Source organism: Dendrobates tinctorius, unplaced genomic scaffold (assembly GCF_039654945.1).
Source record: "Dendrobates tinctorius isolate UK_male_01 unplaced genomic scaffold, ASM3965494v1 ptg000008l, whole genome shotgun sequence".
Classification (NCBI taxonomy): domain Eukaryota; kingdom Metazoa; phylum Chordata; class Amphibia; order Anura; family Dendrobatidae; genus Dendrobates; species Dendrobates tinctorius.
In genome coordinates, this window is record NW_027361676.1 from 64,658,390 (window position 1) to 64,672,138 (window position 13,749).

Sequence of the window (13,749 nt, forward strand, 5' to 3'; positions counted from 1 at the left end):
GTCTCTTCACATGAGATAAACTGTTATCTTTGCATCCGATTGCGCATCAAAACCCTTGTGTTTCTGTAAATAGCACCATATATCTATACTGTACTATATGTCCATATGTTAGCCAGGTAATTCCTACTCTGAAATGCCACAGATTTCAGAGAAAGCATAGTGTGAGGAACCGACTGGGGACTATGGGGCGAGAGCTGGCTAGTCCGGCCCACTCCTGCCCCCTCCAGCTGAGTGTTAGATTTCGCTCGTGTGTGTACACAGGGAGAGACTTGTCAGTCATCTGGATTCACATACCCAGGCTCTGATTTGAGCTGTCTGTAGTTTGGGCAGTATGAATTTAGTGACAGGTTCCCTTTAAACATCAATAGAGACAACACAATTTTCATGTTGTGCATATCCTGGATATTCAGTGAAAGTATACCGACTTTCTCCACTTCACGGAGAATTCCACAACTTTGACACAACTTGAATCTTAAGCTCTTGTGTACTGGGAATATCTGAGTATGATGACAGGTGTGATAATTACAGGCGCAGTCAATTAGGTAGACTAAGTTGTGTACAGTCAAGATATCCTCCAGGCACTATCTAAAATATTTCTATGTGTGCTTATCTTCAGTGCTTCAGTCAACATCTAGTAATAAACCATTGTTATTATTGGTGGTAGTTGTATTCTAATGTGCCAGGAAGCAGGGTCTCTGCAGAATATCCTGCCCCCTGTCTGGGTCTTCAGACTTCATCATGAAATCTTCATCGGTGATATACAGTAACTGAATCTTTCATCTTACACTGTACAATGTCCAGCAGAACTACGTTTATTACTTTGAAACACGTTGGCCAACCTGATTTTTTTTGTTATTCCCGGACTATACAAAATCACAGACAACTATATTTTTTATATTTATCAATAAATAGAGGCAGTACACTGTAACAACCCCGCCGGCATCACTGCATGGCCTCCCATCCCTCACACACCAACTTACTCACTGTTCCAGGCCTTGCTGTGTGTTCTGTCTGCTGCCGGCTCTATGCTGTGTGCCTCTAGCTTCCTGCCTGCTCTCTGCAGCTTCCTGGCTGTGTGCATAGGGGGGAGGTGCCAGTTCTTATGTTATCAAGGTGCATCTGTCTAATGCGTCCCTGACCAATTACCAAAAGGCCTCTAGTATTTAGGGCAGCTCCACCCAGTGGAACTTGCCTGTGCAATGTCTTAGCTCAGTTAGTCTCTTGCTGCTGAGTTGCCAGGTCCTATTCTGTGTTTTGCCCTCACTGGAGGCCTGATTCAAAGCTTTGCCTTGTGCCTGTCTTTCCGCCCTCCAGGGGGCAGAATATCTTGGTCCCTGTGCTATTGCTCCCTGCCTTGTCCCGTACCTATCTTCTCTGCCCACCAGGAGGTGGTATATCCTGGTCCCTGTCTACTTGGTCCTGTACCTTGTCTCGCACCGTTACCTTGTCTGAGCTCTGTCCTGCCTCTCTCTGTCACTCTCCTTATCTGTGGCTCCTTTCCCTGCTGTGTCTTTCCTTGTGTCCTATCTGTCTGCTTGTGCTCCGCACTCTTGCGGCTCTGCTTATGTTCTGCACTCTTGCGGCTCTGCTTGTGCTCCGCACTCTTGCGGCTCTGCCTGTGCTCAGCACTCTTGCGGCTCTGTATGCGTTCCGTACTCTTGCAGCTATGCCTGGGCACCGCACTCTTGCGGCTCTGTCTGTGCTCCATACTCTTGAGGCTCTGCCTGTGCTCCATACTTTTGTGGCTCTGCCTGTGCTCCGCACTCTTGCGGCTCTGCCTGTGCTACGTACTCTTGCGGCTCTGCCTGTGCTCCACACTCTTGCGGCTCTGCCTGTTCTTTACTCTTGCGCCTCTGCCTGTGCTCCGCACTCTTGCTGTTCTGCTTTGTTCTGCTTCAGCTGCTTCAGAACTTCTTGCTGCTCTGCAGCTCTTCTCCGCAGCCTTGTGGTTCTCCTACAAGTGTGAACAGGTCCAAACCTGTTCCTTCATACTCCACTCCTTCCTGCCAGTACCAGTGCCTGCACCTGCTGTGTGAACAGGTCTCTACCTGTTCCTTCATACACCATTCCTTTCTGCCAGTACCAGTACCTGCACCTGCTGTGTGAACAAGACCCTACCTATTCCATACACCACTCTTCCTGCCCGTGTCCCTGTACCTTTCAAGTTGGTTCCTACCCCTGTGTCTCAGCCGTTCTGGCCTGCCAGTGTCTCAGCCATGTCAACCTGCCAGTGTCTCAGCTGTGCTCACCTGCCAGTGTCTCAGCCGTGCCCGCCTGCCTGTGTCTCAGCCGTGCCCGCCGTGCTCACCAGCCTGTGTGTTAGTTGTACCTGTCCTGGCACCTGCCTGTCAAACAAGCCTGACCTCACCATCAGAGGCTCCAGTGAAACCAAGGCTGCTGTCTTAGTCATGCCCCTTTCAGGGTAGTCTGGTTTGTGACACAGTGGGGCGACAACCCCCTGGCTCACGCTAACCAGAGCGTTAGCGTGACACACACCAATATAGTCATTACAACATTCATTACAACAGTATAGTCAACACTAAAAATACACTTCAGTGTTTTTTCTCCATTTTTTTATGAACTTTATTTGCACTGACAATGGATGAATCACCCAACCCCATGGGCGTTTAGTCCTTGGCGCTCTTATTTCAATCTTCACACTAGTTAGAATTTAGATTGTGAGCCCCATCGGGGACAGCGATGATAATGTGTGCAAACTGTAAAGCGCTGCGGAATATGATAGCGCTACATAAAAATAAAGATTATTATTATTAATTAGGACTGTTATCTCTTGCAGTATACACTCTCTGTGGTTCTCCTGAGGAAGTTGGATTACTTTGAAACGCGTAGAGAGAATAAATTATTTGACTCCGTGATTGGGTACACACCAGCAGCGCCGGTGACCCGTTACTTTCCAATAACTCTCACGTCTACAGCAATGTAACAAGTGAAGTGTTGTTTGTAAACATGTTTATACATAAAGACTAACTGTGTAACAAGAGGGAGCAGCACTGTCCAGACTCCTACAGCTCAGCTCTATGGTTGCTGGAGGGCTCTATTAGCAGGTGGCACCCCTGACAGGTGGGCACTACCAGCCTGGGTAGATACTGGAGCCTTGTGTTGTGCTAGTAAGAGTTAAAGGGAGCCAAGCTCTGCCCCCTCCTCCTGCCTGGGTGTAAACAGAGAAGTCTCAGCCTATCATGTCTGATTGCTGCTCAGTGCTTGAAGAGAAAGCCAGACTCTGTAACGTGATACATTATAGACTGGTTCAACTAGCACAGGCTGAGCTCTGCCACTCACACACACACAGGCAGCAGGACCAGCAACAGGGAAGGTGCCCCTAACAGCAGCCTGGGGAGCCTGAGGCACTGGCACCAGCAGGGCTCCACCAGAAGTGGCATCTCCATCCTCCCCACACTGTACCTTGCTTGGTCTGCTGCTGCTGCTGCTGCTGCTGGAATGGGAGGAGGCTCTGTGTGCTAGAATCTCTACACAAGAACCATTAGCATCTGAAATGAGGTGGCTTTTTAACCCTTAAGGAAGCAAAGACAAGGCACGTAGAGGTAATGGACTTTACACCATTCTTTTTTGGGGGGAGGCTGAGATTGTATTGCTTGCAAATAGTACCAGTCTACCTGTGTCTACTGATGTCTCGAAGAGCATTGAGGTGGTTTCCTTCTGTTCCTTAGTGTCTCCTTTGTTTTGGCAAGGATTTAGATGACACAGTAGCAAATAATGCACCTGGAATATAAGGTAGGACTGCTTTAAGGAAGGGTCCAGCAGAGGATGCCTTTCTCAGTCTAAGGCAGGGCTTGAACTGTACTGCAGTCCTATGTGGTGAACCTCATGTCTGATCATTCCCACTATAAGCCCCCAGAACCCTGCTCCCATCCTCCGAAGCAAGGTCCCAAACAGACCAAGGCTCCCACTTCCCAATTCGGGAGGGCAGGTAATGTGGCAGGGCCAAGCATTGCTGTGACAGCACCAAGGAAATAATAAATAGTCCTTATCGTTTGCCCATTCCCAATGCCAGCTTGGCGGAGTGTGCGTCTCATTGACAGCGTGTGCAGAATATGGCTGTGGCACAAAGTCATTTAGGGTTCTTCAAGGCTCCAGTCTAATCAGATGCATCGCCCTGAGATTGTGTCGTTGAAGATTTGATCCCATGTCGGTGGAGTGGAAATACTTTCTGTAATTGGAAGCAGATTCACGTCTGCAGTTTGTGGGGAGCCAAGATTTTTCATTCTTAAAATAAACCTTTTGTTCTCTAAAAACTTTCAAATGATTCCTGAAACCTGGCGGAGAAGTCGTGTTTGACAATGATTCATTTAGTGTGAAAAATTGTATCTAAATACAGGAGGCGTTACATCAACATTACGATGTCTGCTTGATTTAACAAATCCATGGCGAGCGCGAGCCTATATTTTAGCCGGGGTATTGTATTCTTCCTCTAGGCGCTCGATATGTATATATTTCCATAGATAGGACTGGAGATATACCTGTCAGGCTCTACAGCGAGACCTCAGATAAGCATGTTGAATATATTTCTCTTCCCACCGTTTCCTCCTCTACGATTCTGTTACTAAACTACGTAGAGTCTGGTTTCAAACTTCACAGATTATTGAATTTAATTTCGAGTGATGGTATTTATGTTCACCCTTTCATCTGCTCTTTATTAACTCTGCATCCCCTCCACCCCCTGACATTGCTTGGAGAAAAAAAAAATCCTATGCAGGCATTTTAAATTCCAGTTTGAATGCATGGGTATGATTCCTGCAGACAAAGACCGAAGCGATTCTCTCCATGTGTATGTTGTGAACAATAGGGTTCCGGTGAAGGACAAGCAGCCGGGGAGAAGAGCAGCTACATTTCCATTCCGAAAAGTTTATCTTATTTATTTGCAATTATAGATCTGCCATTTCCTGCCCTGATGCACAGGTTATGCCCAAGCATTTGATCTACCTTGGCGGAACGAGCCCATAAAGCACTTACTGTACGTAGAAACCTTTTATGCGATGGCTGCTGTGTGTTAATAGGAGGAACCCAGTTATATATTTTACTGGCAGGTTCTAATGTTGTCCCTCTTTAATAATTCATGGCGGTGTGTGTGTTCAGGCTGTGTGCAGTCTTCTGGTAGTGAAAGAGTTAGCACCTGCGTCGTCTGCCGGGGTATAAAGGCATAGCACGTTGTATAAATTAATAAAGTGTTTGCCCTTTTTATTGGGGTAACTGGCATGTACCCCAGAAATCTTGGGCTCTTTTTTTAAACTCTGCGGTCAGTCTCCGCTTCCAGAGAGCGAAATTGATGACGGCTTCCCAGAGATGGTGCAGATCTGCAGAATGATTTAACTGGACTTCCTTGGGTTTCTGGTAGTCTTGGAAGGCTGCTCATTTGTAGACTGGAATTCCTTAAATAGAGGAAAAATAGTCTTCAGTGTATGATTAAAATAGCCGTGAACATCTGATATTCTGCACCGGGTGCCTGATGAGGTGCGACCTGATGTATATAGTGATTTATTTTACTGTACATTGCACAGTGACTCGAGCATCCATAACGCGTTCATAGCTGGGGGGATCCTACATCGCCTCGCCTGCCAATATCTTGCTGTCTCACTCCGGCAGTAAAGGGGCCGATGAAACTTTTTCCAAGGTTTACTCGATTGCTCCCGCTAAGGCCTGTTTACAGCGCAGCTGTGACTTGTTGGGTCCTGCAGAAGTAAATCCTAATCACATTGCAAAATCAGATCTTTCATGCTATAAAAACTTGATTTGGGTGGAACCGAAATGAAATAAGTGCTAGACCTGCCATAGCTCAGGGCTTCTTATAAATCAAATGCCTCAAAGTGGACCATTGGTATTGGCATAGCTAAAGTGCCCTTCAGATTATAGTGATCTTCCCAAAAGAAATGCCATACGTAATGCTTATAAATCCATTCACGTCCCACCTATGTGCTCATCATTGCCATAGGCAGATTAGATAAGTTACAACTTTGCAATCTTAGATACATGATCTTAGCTTCTAGGAAGCAGCCGGTGATGACTTTAACTGACTAACATTAAATCACTACTTGCTTTAAAGATTTGTTACTCTAAGTTCAGCTTCAGTTTTAAAAAAAAAGTGTAATTCAGCCAAGCACTTTGCCATTGCACCTTCAACGGCAGCTATTCCTCTGACCACCGCCTTGACGCCTTTGTGCCAAGGCGTCAAGGAGTTTTCACCAGAAGTCTGGCACAAGGAGTTGGCAAATATTGCGCAACTTGAAATGGCACAAAAATTAGGGTGTTTCACAAAAATTTGGGTGTTTTTATGCAAGTATCGGCCAGCTTCACCAAAGGGGATGGAGTTTTGCAAAATTGGCCCAACCAATGTATAATTTATGCCACAAAAGTGGTGTAAATTACACAAAAATGAATGCCAGCCGTTGGGTAAAGTAACATTTCAGCTGGAGGCCACGCCAGTTGTAAGATGTTCCAAAATCATTAAAAGATGCCGGCCTATTAATGAATTTGGTGGATCTTACTTGAGCACGTCTATCATACAGGCTGTCGTGAAAAATGCCAGTTTTACTTGGTTTGGCTAAAGGCCCCGTCACACTAAACGATGTCCCAGCGATCCCACCAACGATCCAACATGATGGGATCGCTGGAACATCGTTAGGCTGATCACTGGTGAGCTGTCACATAGACAGCCCCAGCGATCAGGACTAGCGACGCTGGACGCTGGTTTCTAATGTAAACGTCGGGTATCCAGGAGCCGCGCGACTCCTGGATACCCGCTGTTTACCTTGGAAACCAGAGTGTACGCCAGTTTCCAAGGTAAACAGTGGGTATCCAGGAGCCGCGGCTCCTGGATCCCCGACGTTTACATTAGCAACCAGCGTCCAGAGTCGTTGATCGCTGGCTCCTGCTGTCACACGCAGCGATGCGCGCTGGGCAGCGGGAGACCAGCGATCGAAAAACGGCCCAAGCCGCTCGAGCACGATCAGTGATAACCGGCAGGGGGGCCGGTCACTGATCCCCGTCACACACAGCGATCTCGCTGGCGAGATCGCTGATGTGTCACAAAATCAGCGATCTCGCTAGCGAGATCGCTTAGTGTGACGGGGCCTTAAGCCACTAGCAGCCTTGTCTGATGGTGGCGTATCTACTCTGAGAACAAAACAATTTGGTTTAGAAATCAATGCCTGTTCCGTCTTTTCCCTACAGCTGGGGAGAGTCGGTCAGACCCGCCAAGATCAAGAGGTTTTGGCACATTCGTTTCTATAGCTATGGGAAACTTAACCTGATAACTTCAGGTCACTCAGAGGACTATTTGGTTTGCTGTCAGTCTTTTAGACCCACCAAGCCTCAGAAAGTGAAGAGAGTCCAGAGGGTGATTTTCTTGTACATGTCATCCATCCTAGATAAGGTGAGGCTGTAACAGCACACTATGCCCTGGGATTATGCACATTGCGACGGTCATTCTGAATAATGTTTCTCAGTCGTCATTCATGTGTAGGCCATATGTAATCCTTTTTTTAAAAAAAAAAAACCAGCTATTAATCATTTACTGGACCATATACAGTTTCCTATGTTACACAAATGCAATGTATCTGTAAATATCAGATGCCATACCAATGATCGGTATAGCATCCAATTTTTTTTTCACGCTCCTCCTATTTTGGAGTAAGATTGTCTCATGCTGAGATTTTTCTCTCACTTCAAATACAGCTGTGAAAAATAAGCAGATTTGCACCACCTCATTGAAGAATATTGGTCCGAGTGCGATCTCTTTTTTTATCGGATTGCACTCGTCCAAGTCACATGGTCATGTGCGCGAGCCCTAACTGTTCACACTAGGTGTTTTTGCAACTTTTTTATGCGTTGTTTTTAACACTAATTTTCCACTGCATCTTACAGTCCCAGAAAAGTCTATGAAATTTCAGAAATCTCATCCATACACATTGTTTTTTTTTGTCATCAGGATTTTGTGCTTTTGCTTTGTTTTGTTTTTCCATACAATAGACCATGTCACTTCTTTCAGCTTTTGAAATGAATGGGTGGTGAAAAAATGGTGAATAAACGCACGTATCAGATTTCGCTGCTTTTTTGTGCCAAAACCTGATTCTATAGTGTAGGACTTTTTTTCAACACTAAACTTTATCAGCCTGCACAAGAGACAAATCTAGCATGCTGCAGCAAGAAATACACAGCAAAAAAATTGAAGAAAAACCAAGGAAATTGTGCTTTTTTTCTGCTAAGAGATCCGGTTTTGCTGCAGAAATATAATGCTGAAAAAATGCCTAGTGTGAACTTAGCCTATATCTTTCGGGCTATTGATAACAACCTTAATGCCACATTCGACGTATATCTTAGGGGAATCATTTAAAAAAAGTAATGCTGATCTCAAGCGTGATTTCTACTAAAGTGAACATGACCAGTCTCCCCGTGCCCCCAGAACCAGCAGGAGTTGTGTCTGTATATATAATTACCCTGCCTAATAGTCCCTGTATTACATTACACACATAAGCAGACCTTTAAAAAAAGTATTCCTAAGGTCCAAATATGATATGTAAATGAGGGCTTTCACTAATCATGGGGGAGTTAGTGTCCACAGACTAGTAGGCCCACCTAGATGTTATCACGCCCCTATGGGCAGTGACTTCCGATCATGCGCTGTGCACCTCTCTTGAGTTGGCACGTACATTTGGCTTTAGAGGATCAATGATGACGGGGGAAGAAGCCGCGCGCATGCACTAGGAAGCGCTCTATCGATGACGCCGGCGCTTGTGATATTATCATGCCCACACTAATGTCCCCTCGACTAGTCAAAGCCCTCATTTACATATCATACAATGTACAGGGACGGTTAGGTGGGTGTCTACGTATGCAGACACAACTGCTTGTGTTTCTGGGAGCACGGGGGACCTGACAGGTTCCCTTTAGTTTACTTCTCATTTACCAACTGCAACTTTATCCGGTCCGGCTGTGAAAATTTGTGCTACTTTTCGATTTTATAGCTTTTACTTTTCCCTTTAAATTTTCTTGTAAGGGAAACAAAAAGTGGCCTTCAACATCCTTTTAAATCCCTAAATCTCAGTTCTGGAGTGACAGGTACCGCTGACGCCAGACCCTGAAACATTAGCGCAGTGTAAGATATAGTATTGTAGACTTTTCCTCATGGTTCACTACACATTCCCGTCTCACCGGCTGCGCACAATACATTGTAACCCTAATGACACCAAATGTTACATTTTATAATAAAGAGGGAAAAAAAAAACCTTTTCGCTTCTCCAGACACAATTCTAACCTGATTAAAGCCGTCAGGTACATTTTTTTTTGCCGTGTCGGGTCACAGCTCTGTCAATCTTTTCTTCCGCTCCTGTTTCATATGGAAAAATGTGCAGCAGTTTTGTGACTTAAAACTTTCCATGAATTGCCCTTGAATAGACTCCTTTCAGGGAGAGCAGCGCCTGGGCCGAATGCTCAGATCCTAGTGACCATTATTACTCCAAAATGGATTAAAAATCCTGCTTTTCCAGGTATTAGTCCCTGTAATAGTCCACTAGAGGAGCGTGGCTTAGCACCTGTCACCGCTGCCCCTGAATGCATCTACACGGTGCCGCTTCTAAAGTGCCTGTGAAAAGGAGCCACAAGGCTTCCTGGGAAGGACAAAAATCCGATTTATCATTGTTATTGCCAATTATAGGACAAAGCTTTGGAGAAGAATCCCCTTCATTGTAACCTCCCCATCCTTTATAGCTATTGTAGCCCCCTCTGGTGGGGAGAGCTGTAAATAAATGGTGGAATTGAAAAGCAAAAAAAGACAAACCTGACGGGTAATTACATGAAGGGAGGGTGACAAACATGGGTGCTTAGGACACTAAATCTGGCCTGACTTTTTCTGAACTGCCTTTCCCGTCCCCTAGAGGTGGTGATTTGTGCAGCCGTTTCCCGTCTTCTCTCAGGAACTGAAATGAGTTGTAGAGGCCTTAACACAGGCTTATTTTTGTTGATAGATTCCTTAATCATTCGCAGCTAATGCTTCCAGCCCGGCCTGGCGCACATGTGGCACAGTTTTAGCACGCTTGGAGAAAAGTCACATGTGACTAATGGCAATTAAGTCGACATCAGCAATGATTTCATTGTGTGCTGTTTTTTCCCCATTTTTTTCCCTGTTTCTAGGAATTTGGCCTTTTTGTGTATGTTTTCAAAGAGAGCAGATTGGAAATAACAATTTCATGTCTGATACGGCTCACGGCTAATTCATTGGAAGAAAACCACATGATGATTCGCCAATTAAAGTGTGCTCGCCTTTGGGTTACTTCTCGTCATAACTTGATTGCATCAGTTTATCATAAAACTGAGAACCTTTCACCTAGATTTTTATGTTTTAGTATGATTATTAACAATAATAGTAGTTTTCATATTAGTATATATACCGTGTATATATATATATATTTTAGTGATTATATATTTATGATTTTATTTTTAATTATTTTATTAGTATTAAATATATATATATATATATATATATATATATAAACAGTATATTTATGTCTTTATCTTTATAATTATATATACGGCATCTATATGTAATTAAAAAATTAAAACATTCATATATATGATTTTATTTTTAATTAATTTAATTATTATATATATATATATATATATATATATATATATACACTCACTGGCCACTTTATTAGGTACACCATGCTAGTAAGGGGTTGGACCCCCTTTTGCCTTCAGAACTGCCTCAATTCTTCGTGGCAGAGATTCAACAAGGTGCTGGAAGCATTCCTCAGAGATTTTGGACCATATTGACATGATGGCATCACACAGTTGGCGCAGATTTGTCGGCTGCACATCCCTGATGCGAATCTCCCGTTCCACCACATCCCAAAGATGCTCTATTGGATTGAGATCTGGTGACTGAGGAGGCCATTTGAGTACAGTAAACTCATTGTCATGTTCAAGAAACCAATCTGAGATGATTCGAGCTTTATGACATGGCGCATTATCCTGCTGAAAGTAGCCATCAGATGTTGGGTACATTGTGGTCATAAAGGGATGGACATGGTCAGCAACAATACTCAGGTAGGCTGTGGCGTTGCAACGATGCTCAATTGGTACCAAGGGGCCCAAAGAGTGCCCAGAAAAAATTCCCCACACCATGACACCACCACCACCAGCCTGAACCGTTGATACAAGGCAGGATGGATCCATGCTTTCATGTTGTTTACGCCAAATTCTGACCCTACCATCCGAATGTCGCAGCAGAAATCGAGACTCATCAGACCAGGCAACGTTTTTCCAATCTTCTACTGTCCAATTTCGATGAGCTTGTGCAAATTGTAGCCTCAGTTTCCTGTTCTTAGCTGAGAGGAGTGGTACCCAGTGTGGTCTTCTGCTGCTGTAGCCCATCTGCCTCAAAGTTCGACGCACTGTGCGTTCAGAGATGCTCTTCTGCCTACCTTGGTTGTAACGGGTGGCAATTTGAGTCACTGTTGCCTTTCTATCAGCTCGAACCAGTCTGCCCATTCTCCTCTGACCTCTGGCATCAACATGGCATTTCCGGCCACAGAACTGCCGCTCACTGGATTTTTTTTCTTTTTCGGACGATTCTCTGTAAACCCTAGAGATGGTTGTGCGTGAAAATCCCAGTAGATCAGCAGTTTCTGAAATTCTCAGACCAGCCCTTCTGGCACCAACAATCATGCCACGTTCAAAGGCACTCAAATCACCTTTCTTCCCCATACTGATGCTCGGTTTGAACTGCAGGAGATTGTCTTGACCATGTCTACATGCCTAAATGCACTGAGTTGCCGCCATGTGATTGGCTGATTAGAAATTAAGTCTTAACACACAGTTGGACAGGTGTACCTAATAAAGTGGCCAGTGAGTGTATATATACACACACACAGTGTCCCTAAAGTCTTGGCACATAGACAGAAATACATATTTTCAAGAAATGAAATTTACTTACAACATTTTATTCCATTGGAATATTATATAACTTCTTCAATATGATTTCCATCATTTGCGATGCAAAGGTTGATGCGCTTTGCAAAATTCCCGTGAGCGCAATGTAATAAGTCCACATTGCCACCAAGTTTAGCACATTTATTCTTTATTCGCTGTATGACAGCTGTGATTTTTGTTGAGTACACCTTCTCCTTTAGCATACCCCCAGAAAAAGAAGTCAAGGGGGGCTAAAGCTATATTTAATATGTGGAGGAAAAAGATTATAGGTATACATATATATATTTATTTATATATAACCTAAATATTTTTTCATATAGATTTCAGGATTAATATTCAGCTCGAGTCCTTGCAGACTTTCAGTGTTACTAGAACAGTAATTACATGATTAATAGGTTGCCAGCTTTTCCCCCTCCATACTATACACATACTTAAATGATGGAGTACAGATGAAGTAGTCTCACATGTGGCATGATGGAGTGTGCCTTGACATGAAGCAGACTTCTTCAGGCTCGGTGGGTATGGTGAAGGTGCTTATCTGCGGGATTTAGGTTTGGGTCGTGGAAGCTATGCTTAGCTAAACCAAGTCATGTAAAATTCGAGCCCTTTACCCATGCTTGGACTTAGCACTCGTGCTTGCGGCAAATCTCTGTAGGCGAAAACCCACCTGAAAATCAGGATTAGGAAACTACTAACACTACCCAAATGTTTCAGGATCTTCACCTTTCCAGGACCATGCATAACACAGGTATAATAATGTCTAGTTTTTCTAGAAATAATAGACAGAGAATGCTTGCACAGTCAAAAAAAAAGTTAAAACAGTTTTCCTAAAGGCTTTTTTTTTTCTTCTGGTTTTGGAGAAGCCAAGAACAACACGCTCAGACGTTCGCTAATGCAGTAGAAGCACATTCCTCTCTGTATAAAAAGTTGCCAGAAAATCAGAGTCAGGGAAGGAGGCCATGGCTGGAACGACTCCTCCGAGGGACCCTAGAAATAACTTTTTTGTTCTCTTTGACACTGTTGATTCTTTAGTTTGCATAATGTTTGATTGGGCTTAGGCAAAAAAAAGTGCATAATCCTTTATAAAAAAAAACAGCATCCGTTCTACTTGTATTCTGCACATATGTTTCAATATGATTCAGAATGAAACAATAGTAATGTGAGATTCTGGACAGCAAGTCGGCATTCAACTCAGTAACTGCTTTGTAATAAAAGCTGTACCCTATATAATTTATGCTACAATTTTACCCCAAAATTTATTTTTGGGTAAGTTTACAAATTCAACCTCCCCGGTAGCTCTCTCCCTCTCAACCCTTTTTGCGCCTGAAATACCTTCAAACTTATGATCCATAGAGTTCCTTCTGCGCAGTGTTAACATTTCTATTTTTTGACTGCATGGTAAAATTCTTTCCGGTACAATATTTAAATTATATCTGTTTTGAGGATGGGATGGTCAATGTATGTCACTATATGCCTTTATTATGGGGGATTCCATCAAACTTGATTTTTCACTTCCGATACATCCAACGGAAGAAAAATATGAAATGTGTACCGGGAGGTATGGTGCGCTAATATTGTGAGAAAGCCTTTGGTGTTTGGTTTCTTTCGTATGATTTGCATGGATGGCGTTGGCACTAGATGTGATGTGCCACTATATGCAGAAATGTGTTGTCTGAACTCTGTGGAGCAAGGAAAATAAACAAATGTCTGACAGCTGAAGCCTGCTGTAACATCCTAATGACATTGGCTTCTTGTGAGGAACTTGATGTAGCCTTTGTCTGCAAT

General features: G+C 43.8%; 1 protein-coding gene and 1 long non-coding RNA gene across 11 annotated transcripts in view; one reads left to right on the forward strand and one right to left on the reverse strand.

Moving 5' to 3' along the window:
* Positions 1 to 13,749, forward strand: part of TENM3 (teneurin transmembrane protein 3) — a 1,679,324-nt gene that overhangs the window by 1,001,750 nt on the left and 663,825 nt on the right. Inside the window, exon 1 of one of the 10 annotated variants that reach the window (XM_073577917.1) lies at positions 3,214 to 3,563. The exons of the other annotated variants lie outside the window; for them this stretch is intronic. The gene's annotated coding sequence lies outside the window, so the exon portion shown is untranslated. Of the gene's footprint in view, positions 1 to 3,213; positions 3,564 to 13,749 lie in introns of those variants that run through there. 10 annotated transcript variants of the gene reach the window in all.
* The window catches only part of LOC141092071 (uncharacterized), a 140,304-nt gene that overhangs the window by 61,378 nt on the left and 65,177 nt on the right, over positions 1 to 13,749 (reverse strand). The gene's annotated exons all lie outside the window — the stretch shown is intronic.